General features: G+C 41.4%; 17 non-coding genes across 17 annotated transcripts; all 17 read left to right on the forward strand.

Moving 5' to 3' along the window:
• The first annotated feature begins 2,791 nt into the window (after nucleotides 1-2,791).
• Nucleotides 2,792-2,884, forward strand: TRNAI-UAU (transfer RNA isoleucine (anticodon UAU)). The gene is given in 2 exon segments: nucleotides 2,792-2,829; nucleotides 2,849-2,884. It is a non-coding gene; the product is annotated as a tRNA-Ile (tRNA).
• A 1,103-nt stretch (nucleotides 2,885-3,987) lies between these two features.
• Nucleotides 3,988-4,060, forward strand: TRNAR-CCU (transfer RNA arginine (anticodon CCU)). The gene has a single exon. It is a non-coding gene; the product is annotated as a tRNA-Arg (tRNA).
• Nucleotides 4,061-4,332: 272 nt separating this feature from the next.
• On the forward strand, nucleotides 4,333-4,425 carry TRNAI-UAU (transfer RNA isoleucine (anticodon UAU)). Its single transcript is given in 2 exon segments — nucleotides 4,333-4,370; nucleotides 4,390-4,425. It is a non-coding gene; the product is annotated as a tRNA-Ile (tRNA).
• A 1,103-nt stretch (nucleotides 4,426-5,528) lies between these two features.
• TRNAR-CCU (transfer RNA arginine (anticodon CCU)) lies at nucleotides 5,529-5,601 on the forward strand. Its single transcript has one exon. It is a non-coding gene; the product is annotated as a tRNA-Arg (tRNA).
• A 279-nt stretch (nucleotides 5,602-5,880) lies between these two features.
• On the forward strand, nucleotides 5,881-5,973 carry TRNAI-UAU (transfer RNA isoleucine (anticodon UAU)). The gene is given in 2 exon segments: nucleotides 5,881-5,918; nucleotides 5,938-5,973. It is a non-coding gene; the product is annotated as a tRNA-Ile (tRNA).
• A 1,103-nt stretch (nucleotides 5,974-7,076) lies between these two features.
• On the forward strand, nucleotides 7,077-7,149 carry TRNAR-CCU (transfer RNA arginine (anticodon CCU)). Its single transcript has one exon. It is a non-coding gene; the product is annotated as a tRNA-Arg (tRNA).
• A 279-nt stretch (nucleotides 7,150-7,428) lies between these two features.
• On the forward strand, nucleotides 7,429-7,521 carry TRNAI-UAU (transfer RNA isoleucine (anticodon UAU)). The gene is given in 2 exon segments: nucleotides 7,429-7,466; nucleotides 7,486-7,521. It is a non-coding gene; the product is annotated as a tRNA-Ile (tRNA).
• A 1,103-nt stretch (nucleotides 7,522-8,624) lies between these two features.
• Nucleotides 8,625-8,697, forward strand: TRNAR-CCU (transfer RNA arginine (anticodon CCU)). The gene has a single exon. It is a non-coding gene; the product is annotated as a tRNA-Arg (tRNA).
• Nucleotides 8,698-8,976: 279 nt separating this feature from the next.
• On the forward strand, nucleotides 8,977-9,069 carry TRNAI-UAU (transfer RNA isoleucine (anticodon UAU)). The gene is given in 2 exon segments: nucleotides 8,977-9,014; nucleotides 9,034-9,069. It is a non-coding gene; the product is annotated as a tRNA-Ile (tRNA).
• A 1,103-nt stretch (nucleotides 9,070-10,172) lies between these two features.
• TRNAR-CCU (transfer RNA arginine (anticodon CCU)) lies at nucleotides 10,173-10,245 on the forward strand. Its single transcript has one exon. It is a non-coding gene; the product is annotated as a tRNA-Arg (tRNA).
• A 279-nt stretch (nucleotides 10,246-10,524) lies between these two features.
• TRNAI-UAU (transfer RNA isoleucine (anticodon UAU)) lies at nucleotides 10,525-10,617 on the forward strand. The gene is given in 2 exon segments: nucleotides 10,525-10,562; nucleotides 10,582-10,617. It is a non-coding gene; the product is annotated as a tRNA-Ile (tRNA).
• Nucleotides 10,618-11,720: 1,103 nt separating this feature from the next.
• Nucleotides 11,721-11,793, forward strand: TRNAR-CCU (transfer RNA arginine (anticodon CCU)). The gene has a single exon. It is a non-coding gene; the product is annotated as a tRNA-Arg (tRNA).
• Nucleotides 11,794-12,072: 279 nt separating this feature from the next.
• On the forward strand, nucleotides 12,073-12,165 carry TRNAI-UAU (transfer RNA isoleucine (anticodon UAU)). The gene is given in 2 exon segments: nucleotides 12,073-12,110; nucleotides 12,130-12,165. It is a non-coding gene; the product is annotated as a tRNA-Ile (tRNA).
• A 1,103-nt stretch (nucleotides 12,166-13,268) lies between these two features.
• TRNAR-CCU (transfer RNA arginine (anticodon CCU)) lies at nucleotides 13,269-13,341 on the forward strand. Its single transcript has one exon. It is a non-coding gene; the product is annotated as a tRNA-Arg (tRNA).
• A 279-nt stretch (nucleotides 13,342-13,620) lies between these two features.
• Nucleotides 13,621-13,713, forward strand: TRNAI-UAU (transfer RNA isoleucine (anticodon UAU)). Its single transcript is given in 2 exon segments — nucleotides 13,621-13,658; nucleotides 13,678-13,713. It is a non-coding gene; the product is annotated as a tRNA-Ile (tRNA).
• A 1,455-nt stretch (nucleotides 13,714-15,168) lies between these two features.
• On the forward strand, nucleotides 15,169-15,261 carry TRNAI-UAU (transfer RNA isoleucine (anticodon UAU)). The gene is given in 2 exon segments: nucleotides 15,169-15,206; nucleotides 15,226-15,261. It is a non-coding gene; the product is annotated as a tRNA-Ile (tRNA).
• A 1,455-nt stretch (nucleotides 15,262-16,716) lies between these two features.
• Nucleotides 16,717-16,809, forward strand: TRNAI-UAU (transfer RNA isoleucine (anticodon UAU)). Its single transcript is given in 2 exon segments — nucleotides 16,717-16,754; nucleotides 16,774-16,809. It is a non-coding gene; the product is annotated as a tRNA-Ile (tRNA).
• Nucleotides 16,810-17,567: the final 758 nt, after the last annotated feature.

Consider the following 17,567-nt stretch of genomic DNA (forward strand, 5'->3'; position numbering starts at 1 on the left):
TCCCATTTTCACTCTGCAACATTGAGCGCACACTAATTTCTACAAAACACCTGCAGGGTTAAAATGCTTACTACACCCCTTGGTAAATGCATTGAGGGGTGTAGTTTACAAAATGGGGTCACTTCTGGGGGGTTTCCACTGTTTTGGGCCCACAGGTGCCCAGAAACCAATCCAGCAACATCTGCACTCCAAATGGCGGTCCTTCCCTTCTGAGCCCTGCCGTTTGCCCAAACAGCAGTTTATGACCACATATGGGGTATTGCCGTACTCGGGAGAAATAGCTTTACAAATGTTGGGTTCTTTTTTTCCTTTATTTGTTGAGAAAATGAAAAAATTTGCGCTAAAGCTACGTCTTATTGAAGAAAAAGGACTGTTTTTATTTTCACTGCCTAATTCTAATAAATTCTATGAAACATCTGTGGGGTCAAAATGCTCACTACACCCCTAGATGCATTCTTCAAGAGGTGTAGTTTCCTAAATGGAGTCCCTTTTTGGGCGTTTTCATTGTTTTGTCCCCTCAGGGGCTTTGCAAATGTGACCTGGCCTCCGCAAATCATTCCTGCTAAATGTGATCTCAAAAAGTCAAATAGTGCTCTTTCCCTTCTAAGCCCTGCCGTGTGTCCAAACAGCCGTTTATTACCACATGTGGGGTATTGTTTTACTCGGGAGAAATTGCTTTACAAATTTTGTGGTGCTTTTTCTCCTTTAGTCCTTCTGGAAATGAGAAAAAATTAGCTAAACCTACATTTTCTTTGAAAAAATGTAGATTATTATTTTCAGGGCCTACTTCCAATAATTTCTGCAAAAAAACTGTGGTGTCAAATCGCTCACTATACCCCTAGATAATTTCCTCAATGGGTGTTGTTTCCAAAATGGGGTCACTTGTGGGGGGTTTCCACTGTTTTGTCCCCTCAGGGGCTTTGTAAATGTAACATGGCCTCCGCAAACCATTCCTGCTAAATTTGAGTTCCAAAAGCCAAATGGCGCTCTTTCCCTTCTCAGCCTCGCCGTGTGTCCAAACAGCCGTTTATTACCACATGTGGGGTACTGTTTTACTCGGGAGAAATTTCTTTACAAATTTTATGGTGATTTTTCTCCTTTAGTCCTTGTGGAAATGAAAAAAAATTAGCTAAACCTACATTTTATTTGAAAAAATGTAGATTTTCATTTTCACAGCCTACTTGCAAAAATTTCTGCAAAAAACCTGTGGGGTCAAAATGCTCACTATACCCCTAGATAATTTCCTCAAGGGGTATAGTTTCCAAAATGGGGTCACTTGTTTGGGGTTTTCACTGTTTTGTCCCCTCAGGGGCTTTGTAAATGTGACATGGCCTCCGCAAACCATTCCTGCTAAATGTGAACTCCAAAAGCCAAATGGCGCTCTTTCCCTTCTCAGCCACGCCGTGTCTCCAAACAACCGTTTATTACCACATGTGAGGTATTGTTTTACTCGGGAGAAATTGCTTTACAAATTTTGCGGTGCTTTTTCTCCTTTAGTCCTTGTGGAAATGAGAAAAAAAATCGCTAAACCTACATTTTCTTTGAAGAAATGTTGATTTTAATTTTCACGGCCTACTTCCAATAATTTCTGTAAAAAACCTGTGCGGTGAAAATGCTCACTACACCCCTAGATAATTTCCTTGAGGTGTCTAGTTTCCCAGATGGGGTCACTTTTGGGGGATTTTGACTGTTTTGGCACCGCAAGAGCCCTTCAAACCTGACATGGTGCCTAAAATATATTCTAACAAAAATAAGGCCCCAAAATCCACTAGGTGCTCCTTTGCTTCTGAGGCCGGTGTTTCAGTCCAGTAGCACGCTACGGCCACATGTGGGATATTTCCTAAAACTGCAAAAACTGGGCAACAAATATTGAGTTGCATTTCTCTGGTAAAACCTTCTGTGTTATAAAAAAAATTGTATTAAAAATGTATTTCTGCAGAAAAATATGAAATTTGTAAATTTCACCTCTACTTTGCTTTAATTCCTGTGAAATGTTTAAAGGGTTAAGACATTTTCTAAATGCTGTTTTGAATACTTTGAGGGGTGAAGTTTTTAAAATGGGGTGACTTTTTTGGGGTTTCTAATATATAAGGCCCTCAAAACCACTTCACAACTGAACTGGCCCCTGTAATAATAGCCTTTTGAAATTTTCTTGAAAATGTGAGAAATTGCTGCTAATGTTCTAAGCCTTGTGAGGTCATAGAAAAATAAAAGGATGTTCAAAAAACGATGCCAATCTAAAGTAGACATATGGGGGATGTTAATTAGCAACAATTTTGTGTATTATAACTGCCTGTCTTACAAGCAGATACATTTAAATTGAGAAAAATGCTAATTTTTGCAATTTTTCGCTAAATTTTGGTGTTTTTCACAATTAAATACTGAACATATCGAGCAAATTTTGCCAGTAACATAAAGTCCAATGTGTCACGAGAAAACAATCTCAGAATCGCTTGGATAGGTGAAAGCATTCCGGAGTTATTACCACATAAAGTGACACATGTCAGATTTGAAAAATGAGGCTCTGTCAGGAAGGTCAAAAGTGGCTAAAGAGGGAAGGGGTTAAAAGTGCTCAACTGGCTTCATCCACTGGACTGATGCTTCTTTATATATTAATAAGAGAGAAGTAAATGACTTATTACTCACAGTATCTTGACTGACCGCTATCTTAAACGCTGTCGTGTTTTTGAAAATTGATGGAAAACAGACACGCTTGAGGAATCACTTCATCCCGCGGTGCAATCGGTCAGCACACGGTGGAAAACGGACACGCGTGCAGACATCAGTAAGAGCTCCAGTGGCGCAATCGGTCAGCGCACGGTACTTATAAAGCAGTAACTGTTGAGCAATGCCGAGGTTGTGAGTTCGAGCCTCACCTGGAGCACTCCTTTCTTGCCTTCTTGTGCTTTATTTAGACCTCCAGTGGAATAGCAAACTTACTCATGGCCCATGATCTATAAACATAATTGAAGGGGATACATGGAAGAGGTATACCGTTTTTAAGGGTGAGTCCCATCTGTGGTGTTTGCCTTTTCTCTTTCTTAAATAAAAGCCATTGGCATGTTTTAGTTCCAGATTAAAAGTGCTCAACTTGCTTCTTTACTGGATACTTGTCCCAATATATATTAAGAGGTATTTTTAAAGGTTTTGGCCCTCCAATAAGCTTTCCTTCATCTTTATTAGCAGAGTCCTGTAAGTGTGTGATCATAATGAAAAGACAAGGGACCCTCTTTCCCTTGTCTACAAAAAGCAAGCACGTGGTTAAGATTTTGTCAGATCTAGAAAGCAAACGGTAGAACACAAACCATTCTCGATCACTCAGTCACAAGTGAATGTTTGATTGCTTTGGAAAAACAACCACTTATAGAAAAAGTCAAGTCCCAGTTGCCTAATGGATAAGGCACTGGCCTCCTAAGCCAGGGATTGTGGCTTTAACGCCCATCTATATTGTTTGCCTTTCCTCTGTCTCAAAGTAAAGCCATTGGCATGTTATGGTTCCAGATTATAAGTGCTCTTCTGGCTTCTTCACTGGGTACTTGTCCCAGCTTCTGAGCCGGCTCCATCACTGTTACGTACTGTTATGTGACGATGCGCTAATCCCTTGGCAGCAGCAACATAACTGTATATGAGATGTCGCCAAGGGTTTAAAGTAAAGCCATTAGCATGTTTTAATTCAAGATTAAAAGTGCTCGACTAGGTTCTTCACTGGATACTTGTCCCAATACATATTAAGAGGTATTCAGTTTTTAAAGGGTTTTGTCACTCCATTAAGATTTCCTTCATCTGCATTAGAAATGTCCTGTTAGTGTGCAATTAGAACGACAATACAAGGGAACCTAGTCTTTTCTTAAAAAAACAAGCATGCGGTTAAGATTTTATCCGATTTGGAAAGCAAACGGTACAACACAAACCTTTCTCGCTCACTCATCACATGTGAATGTTTGCTTGCTTTGGAAAGAAAAAACCACGGCGCAGAGGAAATTTACAGCCCCAGTGGCCTAATGGATAAGGCACTGGCCTCCTAAGCCAGGGATTGTGGGTTCAAGTCCCATCTGGGGTGTTTATCTTTCTTAAAGTTAAGCTGTTGCTGTTTTAGTTCCTGATTAAAAGTGCTCAACTGGCTTCATCCACTGGACTGATGCTTCTTTATATATTAATAAGAGAGAAGTAAATGACTTATTACTCACAGTATCTTGACTGACCGCTATCTTAAACGCTGTCGTGTTTTTGAAAATTGATGGAAAACAGACACGCTTGAGGAATCACTTCATCCCGCGGTGCAATCGGTCAGCACACGGTGGAAAACTGACACGCGTGCAGACATCAGTAAGAGCTCCAGTGGCGCAATCGGTCAGTTCACGGTACTTATAAAGCAGTAACTGTTGAGCAATGCCGAGGTTGTGAGTTCAAGCCTCACCTGGAGCACTCCTTTCTTGCCTTCTTGTGCTTTATTTAGACCTCCAGTGGAATAGCAAACTTACTCATGGCCCATGATCTATAAACATAATTGAAGGGGATACATGGAAGAGGTATACCGTTTTTAAGGGTGAGTCCCATCTGTGGTGTTTGCCTTTTCTCTTTCTTAAATAAAAGCCATTGGCATGTTTTAGTTCCAGATTAAAAGTGCTCAACTTGCTTCTTTACTGGATACTTGTCCCAATATATATTAAGAGGTATTTTTAAAGGTTTTGGCCCTCCAATAAGCTTTCTTTCATCTTTATTAGCAGAGTCCTGTAAGTGTGTGATCATAATGAAAAGACAAGGGACCCTCTTTCCCTTGTCTACAAAAAGCAAGCACGTGGTTAAGATTTTGTCAGATCTAGAAAGCAAACAGTAGAACACAAACCATTCTCGATCACTCAGTCACAAGTGAATGTTTGATTGCTTTGGAAAAACAACCACTTATAGAAAAAGTAAAGTCCCAGTTGCCTAATGGATAAGGCACTGGCCTCCTAAGCCAGGGATTGTGGCTTTAACGCCCATCTGTATTGTTTGCCTTTCCTCTGTCTCAAAGTAAAGCCATTGGCATGTTATGGTTCCAGATTATAAGTGCTCTTCTGGCTTCTTCACTGGGTACTTGTCCCAGCTTCTGGGCCGGCTCCATCACTGTTACGTACTGTTATGTGACGATGCGCTAATCCCTTGGCAGCAGCAACATAATTGTATGTGAGATGTCACCAAGGGTTTAAAGTAAAGCCATTAGCATGTTTTAGTTCAAGATTAAAAGTGCTCGACTAGGTTCTTCACTGGATACTTGTCCCAATACATATTAAGAGGTATTCAGTTTTTAAAGGGTTTTGTCACTCCATTAAGATTTCCTTCATCTGCATTAGAAATGTCCTGTTAGTGTGCAATTAGAACGACAATACAAGGGAACCTAGTCTTTTCTTAAAAAAACAAGCATGCGGTTAAGATTTTATCCGATTTGGAAAGCAAACGGTACAACACAAACCTTTCTCGCTCACTCATCACATGTGAATGTTTGCTTGCTTTGGAAAGAAAAAACCACGGCGCAAAGCAAGTTTACAGCCCCAGTGGCCTAATGGATAAGGCACTGGCCTCCTAAGCCAGGGATTGTGGGTTCAAGTCCCATCTGGGGTGTTTACCTTTCTTCTTTCTTAAAGTTAAGCTGTTGCTGTTTTAGTTCCTGATTAAAAGTGCTCAACTGGCTTCATCCACTGGACTGATGCTTCTTTATATATTAATAAGAGAGAAGTAAATGACTTATTACTCACAGTATCTTGACTGACCGCTATCTTAAACGCTGTCGTGTTTTTGAAAATTGATGGAAAACAGACACGCTTGAGGCATCACTTCATCCCGCGGTGCAATCGGTCAGCACACGGTGGAAAACGGACACGCGTGCAGACATCAGTAAGAGCTCCAGTGGCGCAATCGGTCAGCGCACGGTACTTATAAAGCAGTAACTATTGAGCAATGCCGAGCTTGTGAGTTCGAGCCTCATCTGGAGCACTCCTTTCTTGCCTTCTTGTGCTTTATTTAGACCTCCAGTGGAATAGCAAACTTACTCATGGCCCATGATCTATAAACATAATTGAAGGGGATACATGGAAGAGGTATACCGTTTTTAAGGGTGAGTCCCATCTGTGGTGTTTGCCTTTTCTCTTTCTTAAATAAAAGCCATTGGCATGTTTTAGTTCCAGATTAAAAGTGCTCAACTTGCTTCTTTACTGGATACTTGTCCCAATATATATTAAGAGGTATTTTTAAAGGTTTTGGCCCTCCAATAAGCTTTCCTTCATCTTTATTAGCAGAGTCCTGTAAGTGTGTGATCATAATGAAAAGACAAGGGACCCTCTTTCCCTTGTCTACAAAAAGCAAGCACGTGGTTAAGATTTTGTCAGATCTAGAAAGCAAACAGTAGAACACAAACCATTCTCGATCACTCAGTCACAAGTGAATGTTTGATTGCTTTGGAAAAACAACCACTTATAGAAAAAGTAAAGTCCCAGTTGCCTAATGGATAAGGCACTGGCCTCCTAAGCCAGGGATTGTGGCTTTAACGCCCATCTGTATTGTTTGCCTTTCCTCTGTCTCAAAGTAAAGCCATTGGCATGTTATGGTTCCAGATTATAAGTGCTCTTCTGGCTTCTTCACTGGGTACTTGTCCCAGCTTCTGGGCCGGCTCCATCACTGTTACGTACTGTTATGTGACGATGCGCTAATCCCTTGGCAGCAGCAACATAATTGTATGTGAGATGTCACCAAGGGTTTAAAGTAAAGCCATTAGCATGTTTTAGTTCAAGATTAAAAGTGCTCGACTAGGTTCTTCACTGGATACTTGTCCCAATACATATTAAGAGGTATTCAGTTTTTAAAGGGTTTTATCACTCCATTAAGATTTCCTTCATCTGCATTAGAAATGTCCTGTTAGTGTGCAATTAGAACGACAATACAAGGGAACCTAGTCTTTTCTTAAAAAAACAAGCATGCGGTTAAGATTTTATCCGATTTGGAAAGCAAACGGTACAACACAAACCTTTCTCGCTCACTAATCACATGTGAATGTTTGCTTGCTTTGGAAAGAAAAAACCACGGCGCAAAGCAAGTTTACAGCCCCAGTGTCCTAATGGATAAGGCACTGGCCTCCTAAGCCAGGGATTGTGGGTTCAAGTCCCATCTGGGGTGTTTACCTTTCTTCTTTCTTAAAGTTAAGCTGTTGCTGTTTTAGTTCCTGATTAAAAGTGCTCAACTGGCTTCATCCACTGGACTGATGCTTCTTTATATATTAATAAGAGAGAAGTAAATGACTTATTACTCACAGTATCTTGACTGACCGCTATCTTAAACGCTGTCGTGTTTTTGAAAATTGATGGAAAACAGACACGCTTGAGGCATCACTTCATCCCGCGGTGCAATCGGTCAGCACACGGTGGAAAACGGACACGCGTGCAGACATCAGTAAGAGCTCCAGTGGCGCAATCGGTCAGCGCACGGTACTTATAAAGCAGTAACTATTGAGCAATGCCGAGGTTGTGAGTTCGAGCCTCATCTGGAGCACTCCTTTCTTGCCTTCTTGTGCTTTATTTAGACCTCCAGTGGAATAGCAAACTTACTCATGGCCCATGATCTATAAACATAATTGAAGGGGATACATGGAAGAGGTATACCGTTTTTAAGGGTGAGTCCCATCTGTGGTGTTTGCCTTTTCTCTTTCTTAAATAAAAGCCATTGGCATGTTTTAGTTCCAGATTAAAAGTGCTCAACTTGCTTCTTTACTGGATACTTGTCCCAATATATATTAAGAGGTATTTTTAAAGGTTTTGGCCCTCCAATAAGCTTTCCTTCATCTTTATTAGCAGAGTCCTGTAAGTGTGTGATCATATTGAAAAGACAAGGGACCCTCTTTCCCTTGTCTACAAAAAGCAAGCACGTGGTTAAGATTTTGTCAGATCTAGAAAGCAAACGGTAGAACACAAACCATTCTCGATCACTCAGTCACAAGTGAATGTTTGATTGCTTTGGAAAAACAACCACTTATAGAAAAAGTCAAGTCCCAGTTGCCTAATGGATAAGGCACTGGCCTCCTAAGCCAGGGATTGTGGCTTTAACGCCCATCTGTATTGTTTGCCTTTCCTCTGTCTCAAAGTAAAGCCATTGGCATGTTATGGTTCCAGATTATAAGTGCTCTTCTGGCTTCTTCACTGGGTACTTGTCCCAGCTTCTGGGCCGGCTCCATCACTGTTACGTACTGTTATGTGACGATGCGCTAATCCCTTGGCAGCAGCAACATAATTGTATGTGAGATGTCACCAAGGGTTTAAAGTAAAGCCATTAGCATGTTTTAGTTCAAGATTAAAAGTGCTCGACTAGGTTCTTCACTGGATACTTGTCCCAATACATATTAAGAGGTATTCAGTTTTTAAAGGGTTTTGTCACTCCATTAGGATTTCCTTCATCTGCATTAGAAATGTCCTGTTAGTGTGCAATTAGAACGACAATACAAGGGAACCTAGTCTTTTCTTAAAAAAACAAACATGCGGTTAAGATTTTATCCGATTTGGAAAGCAAACGGTACAACACAAACCTTTCTCGCTCACTCATCACATGTGAATGTTTGCTTGCTTTGGAAAGAAAAAACCACGGCGCAGAGCAAGTTTACAGCCCCAGTGGCCTAATGGATAAGGCACTGGCCTCCTAAGCCAGGGATTGTGGGTTCAAGTCCCATCTGGGGTGTTTACCTTTCTTCTTTCTTAAAGTTAAGCTGTTGCTGTTTTAGTTCCTGATTAAAAGTGCTCAACTGGCTTCATCCACTGGACTGATGCTTCTTTATATATTAATAAGAGAGAAGTAAATGACTTATTACTCACAGTATCTTGACTGACCGCTATCTTAAACGCTGTCGTGTTTTTGAAAATTGATGGAAAACAGACACGCTTGAGGCATCACTTCATCCCGCGGTGCAATCGGTCAGCACACGGTGGAAAACAGACACGCGTGCAGACATCAGTAAGAGCTCCAGTGGCGCAATCGGTCAGCGCACGGTACTTATAAAGCAGTAACTATTGAGCAATGCCGAGGTTGTGAGTTCGAGCCTCACCTGGAGCACTCCTTTCTTGCCTTCTTGTGCTTTATTTAGACCTCCAGTGGAATAGCAAACTTACTCATGGCCCATGATCTATAAACATAATTGAAGGGGATACATGGAAGAGGTATACCGTTTTTAAGGGTGAGTCCCATCTGTGGTGTTTGCCTTTTCTCTTTCTTAAATAAAAGCCATTGGCATGTTTTAGTTCCAGATTAAAAGTGCTCAACTTGCTTCTTTACTGGATACTTGTCCCAATATATATTAAGAGGTATTTTTAAAGGTTTTGGCCCTCCAATAAGCTTTCCTTCATCTTTATTAGCAGAGTCCTGTAAGTGTGTGATCATAATGAAAGGACAAGGGACCCTCTTTCCCTTGTCTACAAAAAGCAAGCACGTGGTTAAGATTTTGTCAGATCTAGAAAGCAAACGGTAGAACACAAACCATTCTCGATCACTCAGTCACAAGTGAATGTTTGATTGCTTTGGAAAAACAACCACTTATAGAAAAAGTCAAGTCCCAGTTGCCTAATGGATAAGGCACTGGCCTCCTAAGCCAGGGATTGTGGCTTTAACGCCCATCTGTATTGTTTGCCTTTCCTCTGTCTCAAAGTAAAGCCATTGGCATGTTATGGTTCCAGATTATAAGTGCTCTTCTGGCTTCTTCACTGGGTACTTGTCCCAGCTTCTGAGCCGGCTCCATCACTGTTACGTACTGTTATGTGACGATGCGCTAATCCCTTGGCAGCAGCAACATAATTGTATGTGAGATGTCACCAAGGGTTTAAAGTAAAGCCATTAGCATGTTTTAGTTCAAGATTAAAAGTGCTCGACTAGGTTCTTCACTGGATACTTGTCCCAATACATATTAAGAGGTATTCAGTTTTTAAAGGGTTTTGTCACTCCATTAAGATTTCCTTCATCTGCATTAGAAATGTCCTGTTAGTGTGCAATTAGAACGACAATACAAGGGAACCTAGTCTTTTCTTAAAAAATCAAGCATGCGGTTAAGATTTTATCCGATTTGGAAAGCAAACGGTACAACACAAACCTTTCTCGCTCACTCATCACATGTGAATGTTTGCTTGCTTTGGAAAGAAAAAACCACGGCGCAGAGCAAGTTTACAGCCCCAGTGGCCTAATGGATAAGGCACTGGCCTCCTAGGCCAGGGATTGTGGGTTCAAGTCCCATCTGGGGTGTTTACCTTTCATCTTTCTTAAAGTTAAGCTGTTGCTGTTTTAGTTCCTGATTAAAAGTGCTCAACTGGCTTCATCCACTGGACTGATGCTTCTTTATATATTAATCAGAGAGAAGTAAATGACTTATTACTCACAGTATCTTGACTGACCGCTATCTTAAACGCTGTCGTGTTTTTGAAAATTGATGGAAAACAGACACGCTTGAGGAATCACTTCATCCCGCGGTGCAATCGGTCAGCACACGGTGGAAAACGGACACGCGTGCAGACATCAGTAAGAGCTCCAGTGGCGCAATCGGTCAGCGCACGGTACTTATAAAGCAGTAACTGTTGAGCAATGCCGAGGTTGTGAGTTCGAGCCTCACCTGGAGCACTCCTTTCTTGCCTTCTTGTGCTTTATTTAGACCTCCAGTGGAATAGCAAACGTACTCATGGCCCATGATCTATAAACATAATTGAAGGGGATACATGGAAGAGGTATACCGTTTTTAAGGGTGAGTCCCATCTGTGGTGTTTGCCTTTTCTCTTTCTTAAATAAAAGCCATTGGCATGTTTTAGTTCCAGATTAAAAGTGCTCAACTTGCTTCTTTACTGGATACTTGTCCCAATACATATTAAGAGGTATTTTTAAAGGTTTTGGCCCTCCAATAAGCTTTCCTTCATCTTTATTAGCAGAGTCCTGTAAGTGTGTGATCATATTGAAAAGACAAGGGACCCTCTTTCCCTTGTCTACAAAAAGCAAGCACGTGGTTAAGATTTTGTCAGATCTAGAAAGCAAACGGTAGAACACAAACCATTCTCGATCACTCAGTCACAAGTGAATGTTTGATTGCTTTGGAAAAACAACCACTTATAGAAAAAGTCAAGTCCCAGTTGCCTAATGGATAAGGCACTGGCCTCCTAAGCCAGGGATTGTGGCTTTAACGCCCATCTGTATTGTTTGCCTTTCCTCTGTCTCAAAGTAAAGCCATTGGCATGTTATGGTTCCAGATTATAAGTGCTCTTCTGGCTTCTTCACTGGGTACTTGTCCCAGCTTCTGAGCTGGCTCCATCACTGTTACGTACTGTTATGTGACGATGCGCTAATCCCTTGGCAGCAGCAACATAATTGTATGTGAGATGTCACCAAGGGTTTAAAGTAAAGCCATTAGCATGTTTTAGTTCAAGATTAAAAGTGCTCGACTAGGTTCTTCACTGGATACTTGTCCCAATACATATTAAGAGGTATTCAGTTTTTAAAGGGTTTTGTCACTCCATTAAGATTTCCTTCATCTGCATTAGAAATGTCCTGTTAGTGTGCAATTAGAACGACAATACAAGGGAACCTAGTCTTTTCTTAAAAAATCAAGCATGCGGTTAAGATTTTATCCGATTTGGAAAGCAAACGGTACAACACAAACCTTTCTCGCTCACTCATCACATGTGAATGTTTGCTTGCTTTGGAAAGAAAAAACCACGGCGCAGAGCAAGTTTACAGCCCCAGTGGCCTAATGGATAAGGCACTGGCCTCCTAGGCCAGGGATTGTGGGTTCAAGTCCCATCTGGGGTGTTTACTTTTCATCTTTCTTAAAGTTAAGCTGTTGCTGTTTTAGTTCCTGATTAAAAGTGCTCAACTGGCTTCATCCACTGGACTGATGCTTCTTTATATATTAATCAGAGAGAAGTAAATGACTTATTACTCACAGTATCTTGACTGACCGCTATCTTAAACGCTGTCGTGTTTTTGAAAATTGATGGAAAACAGACACGCTTGAGGAATCACTTCATCCCGCGGTGCAATCGGTCAGCACACGGTGGAAAACGGACACGCGTGCAGACATCAGTAAGAGCTCCAGTGGCGCAATCGGTCAGCGCACGGTACTTATAAAACAGTAACTGTTGAGCAATGCCGAGGTTGTGAGTTCGAGCCTCACCTGGAGCACTCCTTTCTTGCCTTCTTGTGCTTTATTTAGACCTCCAGTGGAATAGCAAACTTACTCATGGCCCATGATCTATAAACATAATTGAAGGGGATACATGGAAGAGGTATACCGTTTTTAAGGGTGAGTCCCATCTGTGGTGTTTGCCTTTTCTCTTTCTTAAATAAAAGCCATTGGCATGTTTTAGTTCCAGATTAAAAGTGCTCAACTTGCTTCTTTACTGGATACTTGTCCCAATATATATTAAGAGGTATTTTTAAAGGTTTTGGCCCTCCAATAAGCTTTCCTTCATCTTTATTAGCATAGTCCTGTAAGAGTGTGATCATAATGAAAAGACAAGGGACCCTCTTTCCCTTGTCTACAAAAAGCAAGCACGTGGTTAAGATTTTGTCAGATCTAGAAAGCAAACGGTAGAACACAAACCATTCTCGATCACTCAGTCACAAGTGAATGTTTGATTGCTTTGGAAAAACAACCACTTATAGAAAAAGTCAAGTCCCAGTTGCCTAATGGATAAGACACTGGCCTCCTAAGCCAGGGATTGTGGCTTTAACGCCCATCTGTATTGTTTGCCTTTCCTCTGTCTCAAAGTAAAGCCATTGGCATGTTATGGTTCCAGATTATAAGTGCTCTTCTGGCTTCTTCACTGGGTACTTGTCCCAGCTTCTGAGCCGGCTCCATCACTGTTACGTACTGTTATGTGACGATGCGCTAATCCCTTGGCAGCAGCAACATAATTGTATGTGAGATGTCACCAAGGGTTTAAAGTAAAGCCATTAGCATGTTTTAGTTCAAGATTAAAAGTGCTCGACTAGGTTCTTCACTGGATACTTGTCCCAATACATATTAAGAGGTATTCAGTTTTTAAAGGGTTTTGTCACTCCATTAAGATTTCCTTCATCTGCATTAGAAATGTCCTGTTAGTGTGCAATTAGAACGACAATACAAGGGAACCTAGTCTTTTCTTAAAAAATCAAGCATGCGGTTAAGATTTTATCCGATTTGGAAAGCAAACGGTACAACACAAACCTTTCTCGCTCACTCATCACATGTGAATGTTTGCTTGCTTTGGAAAGAAAAAACCACGGCGCATAGCAAGTTTACAGCCCCAGTGGCCTAATGGATAAGGCACTGGCCTCCTAGGCCAGGGATTGTGGGTTCAAGTCCCATCTGGGGTGTTTACCTTTCATCTTTCTTAAAGTTAAGCTGTTGCTGTTTTAGTTCCTGATTAAAAGTGCTCAACTGGCTTCATCCACTGGACTGATGCTTCTTTATATATTAATCAGAGAGAAGTAAATGACTTATTACTCACAGTATCTTGACTGACCGCTATCTTAAACGCTGTCGTGTTTTTGAAAATTGATGGAAAACAGACACGCTTGAGGAATCACTTCATCCCGCGGTGCAATCGGTCAGCACACGGTGGAAAACGGACACGCGTGCAGACATCAGTAAGAGCTCCAGTGGTGCAATCGGTCAGCGCACGGTACTTATAAAGCAGTAACTGTTGAGCAATGCCGAGGTTGTGAGTTCGAGCCTCACCTGGAGCACTCCTTTCTTGCCTTCTTGTGCTTTATTTAGACCTCCAGTGGAATAGCAAACTTACTCATGGCCCATGATCTATAAACATAATTGAAGGGGATACATGGAAGAGGTATACCGTTTTTAAGGGTGAGTCCCATCTGTGGTGTTTGCCTTTTCTCTTTCTTAAATAAAAGCCATTGGCATGTTTTAGTTCCAGATTAAAAGTGCTCAACTTGCTTCTTTACTGGATACTTGTCCCAATATATATTAAGAGGTATTTTTAAAGGTTTTGGCCCTCCAATAAGCTTTCCTTCATCTTTATTAGCAGAGTCCTGTAAGTGTGTGATCATATTGAAAAGACAAGGGACCCTCTTTCCCTTGTCTACAAAAAGCAAGCACGTGGTTAAGATTTTGTCAGATCTAGAAAGCAAACGGTAGAACACAAACCATTCTCGATCACTCAGTCACAAGTGAATGTTTGATTGCTTTGGAAAAACAACCACTTATAGAAAAAGTCAAGTCCCAGTTGCCTAATGGATAAGGCACTTGCCTCCTAAGCCAGGGATTGTGGCTTTAACGCCCATCTGTATTGTTTGCCTTTCCTCTGTCTCAAAGTAAAGCCATTGGCATGTTATGGTTCCAGATTATAAGTGCTCTTCTGGCTTCTTCACTGGGTACTTGCCTCAGCTTCTGAGCCGGCTCCATCACTGTTACGTACTGTTATGTGACGATGCGCTAATCCCTTGGCAGCAGCAACATAATTGTATGTGAGATGTCACCAAGGGTTTAAAGTAAAGCCATTAGCATGTTTTAGTTCAAGATTAAAAGTGCTCGACTAGGTTCTTCACTGGATACTTGTCCCAATACATATTAAGAGGTATTCAGTTTTTAAAGGGTTTTGTCACTCCATTAAGATTTCCATCATCTGCATTAGAAATGTCCTGTTAGTGTGCAATTAGAACGACAATACAAGGGAACCTAGTCTTTTCTTAAAAAATCAAGCATGCGGTTAAGATTTTATCCGATTTGGAAAGCAAACGGTACAACACAAACCTTTCTCGCTCACTCATCACATGTGAATGTTTGCTTGCTTTGGAAAGAAAAAACCACGGCACAGAGCAAGTTTACAGCCCCAGTGGCCTAATGGAAAAGGCACTGGCCTCCTAAGCCAGGGATTGTGGGCCCAAGTCCCATCTGGGGTGTTTACCTTTCTTCTTTCTTAAAGTTAAGCTGTTGCTGTTTTAGTTCCTGATTAAAAGTGCTCAACTGGCTTCATCCACTGGACTGATGCTTCTTTATATATTAATCAGAGAGAAGTAAATGACTTATTACTCACAGTATCTTGACTGACCGCTATCTTAAACGCTGTCGTGTTTTTGAAAATTGATGGAAAACAGACACGCTTGAGGAATCACTTCATCCCGCGGTGCAATCGGTCAGCACACGGTGGAAAACGGACACGCGTGCAGACATTAGTAAGAGCTCCAGTGGTGCAATCGGTCAGCGCACGGTACTTATAAAGCAGTAACTGTTGAGCAATGCCGAGGTTGTGAGTTCGAGCCTCACCTGGAGCACTCCTTTCTTGCCTTCTTGTGCTTTATTTAGACCTCCAGTGGAATAGCAAACTTACTCATGGCCCATGATCTATAAACATAATTGAAGGGGATACATGGAAGAGGTATACCGTTTTTAAGGGTGAGTCCCATCTGTGGTGTTTGCCTTTTCTCTTTCTTAAATAAAAGCCATTGGCATGTTTTAGTTCCAGATTAAAAGTGCTCAACTTGCTTCTTTACTGGATACTTGTCCCAATATATATTAAGAGGTATTTTTAAAGGTTTTGGCCCTCCAATAAGCTTTCCTTCATCTTTATTAGCAGAGTCCTGTAAGTGTGTGATCATATTGAAAAGACAAGGGACCCTCTTTCCCTTGTCTACAAAAAGCAAGCACGTGGTTAAGATTTTGTCAGATCTAGAAAGCAAACGGTAGAACACAAACCATTCTCGATCACTCAGTCACAAGTGAATGTTTGATTGCTTTGGAAAAACAACCACTTATAGAAAAAGTCAAGTCCCAGTTGCCTAATGGATAAGGCACTTGCCTCCTAAGCCAGGGATTGTGGCTTTAACGCCCATCTGTATTGTTTGCCTTTCCTCTGTCTCAAAGTAAAGCCATTGGCATGTTATGGTTCCAGATTATAAGTGCTCTTCTGGCTTCTTCACTGGGTACTTGCCTCAGCTTCTGAGCCGGCTCCATCACTGTTACGTACTGTTATGTGACGATGCGCTAATCCCTTGGCAGCAGCAACATAATTGTATGTGAGATGTCACCAAGGGTTTAAAGTAAAGCCATTAGCATGTTTTAGTTCAAGATTAAAAGTGCTCGACTAGGTTCTTCACTGGATACTTGTCCCAATACATATTAAGAGGTATTCAGTTTTTAAAGGGTTTTGTCACTCCATTAAGATTTCCATCATCTGCATTAGAAATGTCCTGTTAGTGTGCAATTAGAACGACAATACAAGGGAACCTAGTCTTTTCTTAAAAAATCAAGCATGCGGTTAAGATTTTATCCGATTTGGAAAGCAAACGGTACAACACAAACCTTTCTCGCTCACTCATCACATGTGAATGTTTGCTTGCTTTGGAAAGAAAAAACCACGGCACAGAGCAAGTTTACAGCCCCAGTGGCCTAATGGAAAAGGCACTGGCCTCCTAAGCCAGGGATTGTGGGCCCAAGTCCCATCTGGGGTGTTTACCTTTCTTCTTTCTTAAAGTTAAGCTGTTGCTGTTTTAGTTCCTGATTAAAAGTGCTCAACTGGCTTCATCCACTGGACTGATGCTTCTTTATATATTAATAAGAGAGAAGTAAATGACTTATTACTCACAGTATCTTGACTGACCGCTATCTTAAACGCTGTCGTGTTTGTGAAAATTGATGGAAAACAGACACGCTTGAGGAATCACTTCATCCCGCGGTGCAATCGGTCAGCACACGGTGGAAAACGGACACGCGTGCAGACATCAGTAAGAGCTCCAGTGGCGCAATCGGTCAGCGCACGGTACTTATAAAGCAGTAACTGTTGAGCAATGCCGAGGTTGTGAGTTCGAGCCTCACCTGGAGCACTCCTTTCTTGCCTTCTTGTGCTTTATTTAGACCTCCAGTGGAATAGCAAACGTACTCATGGCCCATGATCTATAAACATAATTGAAGGGGATACATGGAAGAGGTATACCGTTTTTAAGGGTGAGTCCCATCTGTGGTGTTTGCCTTTTCTATTTCTTAAATAAAAGCCATTGGCATGTTTTAGTTCCAGATTAAAAGTGCTCAACTTGCTTCTTTACTGGATACTTGTCCCAATATATATTAAGAGGTATTTTTAAAGGTTTTGGCCCTCCAATAAGCTTTCCTTCATCTTTATTAGCAGAGTCCTGTAAGTGTGTGATCATAATGAAAAGACAAGGGACCCTCTTTCCCTTGTCTACAAAAAGCAAGCACGTGGTTAAGATTTTGTCAGATCTAGAAAGCAAACGGTAGAACACAAACCATTCTCGATCACTCAGTCACAAGTGAATGTTTGAGTGCTTTGGAAAAACAACCACTTATAGAAAAAGTCAAGTCCCAGTTGCCTAATGGATAAGGCACTGGCCTCCTAAGCCAGGGATTGTGGCTTTAACGCCCATCTGTATTGTTTGCCTTTCCTCTGTCTCAAAGTAAAGCCATTGGCATGTTATGGTTCCAGATTATAAGTGCTCTTCTGGCTTCTTCACTGGGTACTTGTCCCAGCTTCTGAGCTGGCTCCATCACTGTTACGTACTGTTATGTGACGATGCGCTAATCCCTTGGCAGCAGCAACATAATTGTATGTGAGATGTCACCAAGG

The sequence above is a fragment of the Rhinoderma darwinii genome, chromosome 3 (genome assembly GCF_050947455.1).
Source record: "Rhinoderma darwinii isolate aRhiDar2 chromosome 3, aRhiDar2.hap1, whole genome shotgun sequence".
NCBI classification, from domain to species: domain Eukaryota; kingdom Metazoa; phylum Chordata; class Amphibia; order Anura; family Rhinodermatidae; genus Rhinoderma; species Rhinoderma darwinii.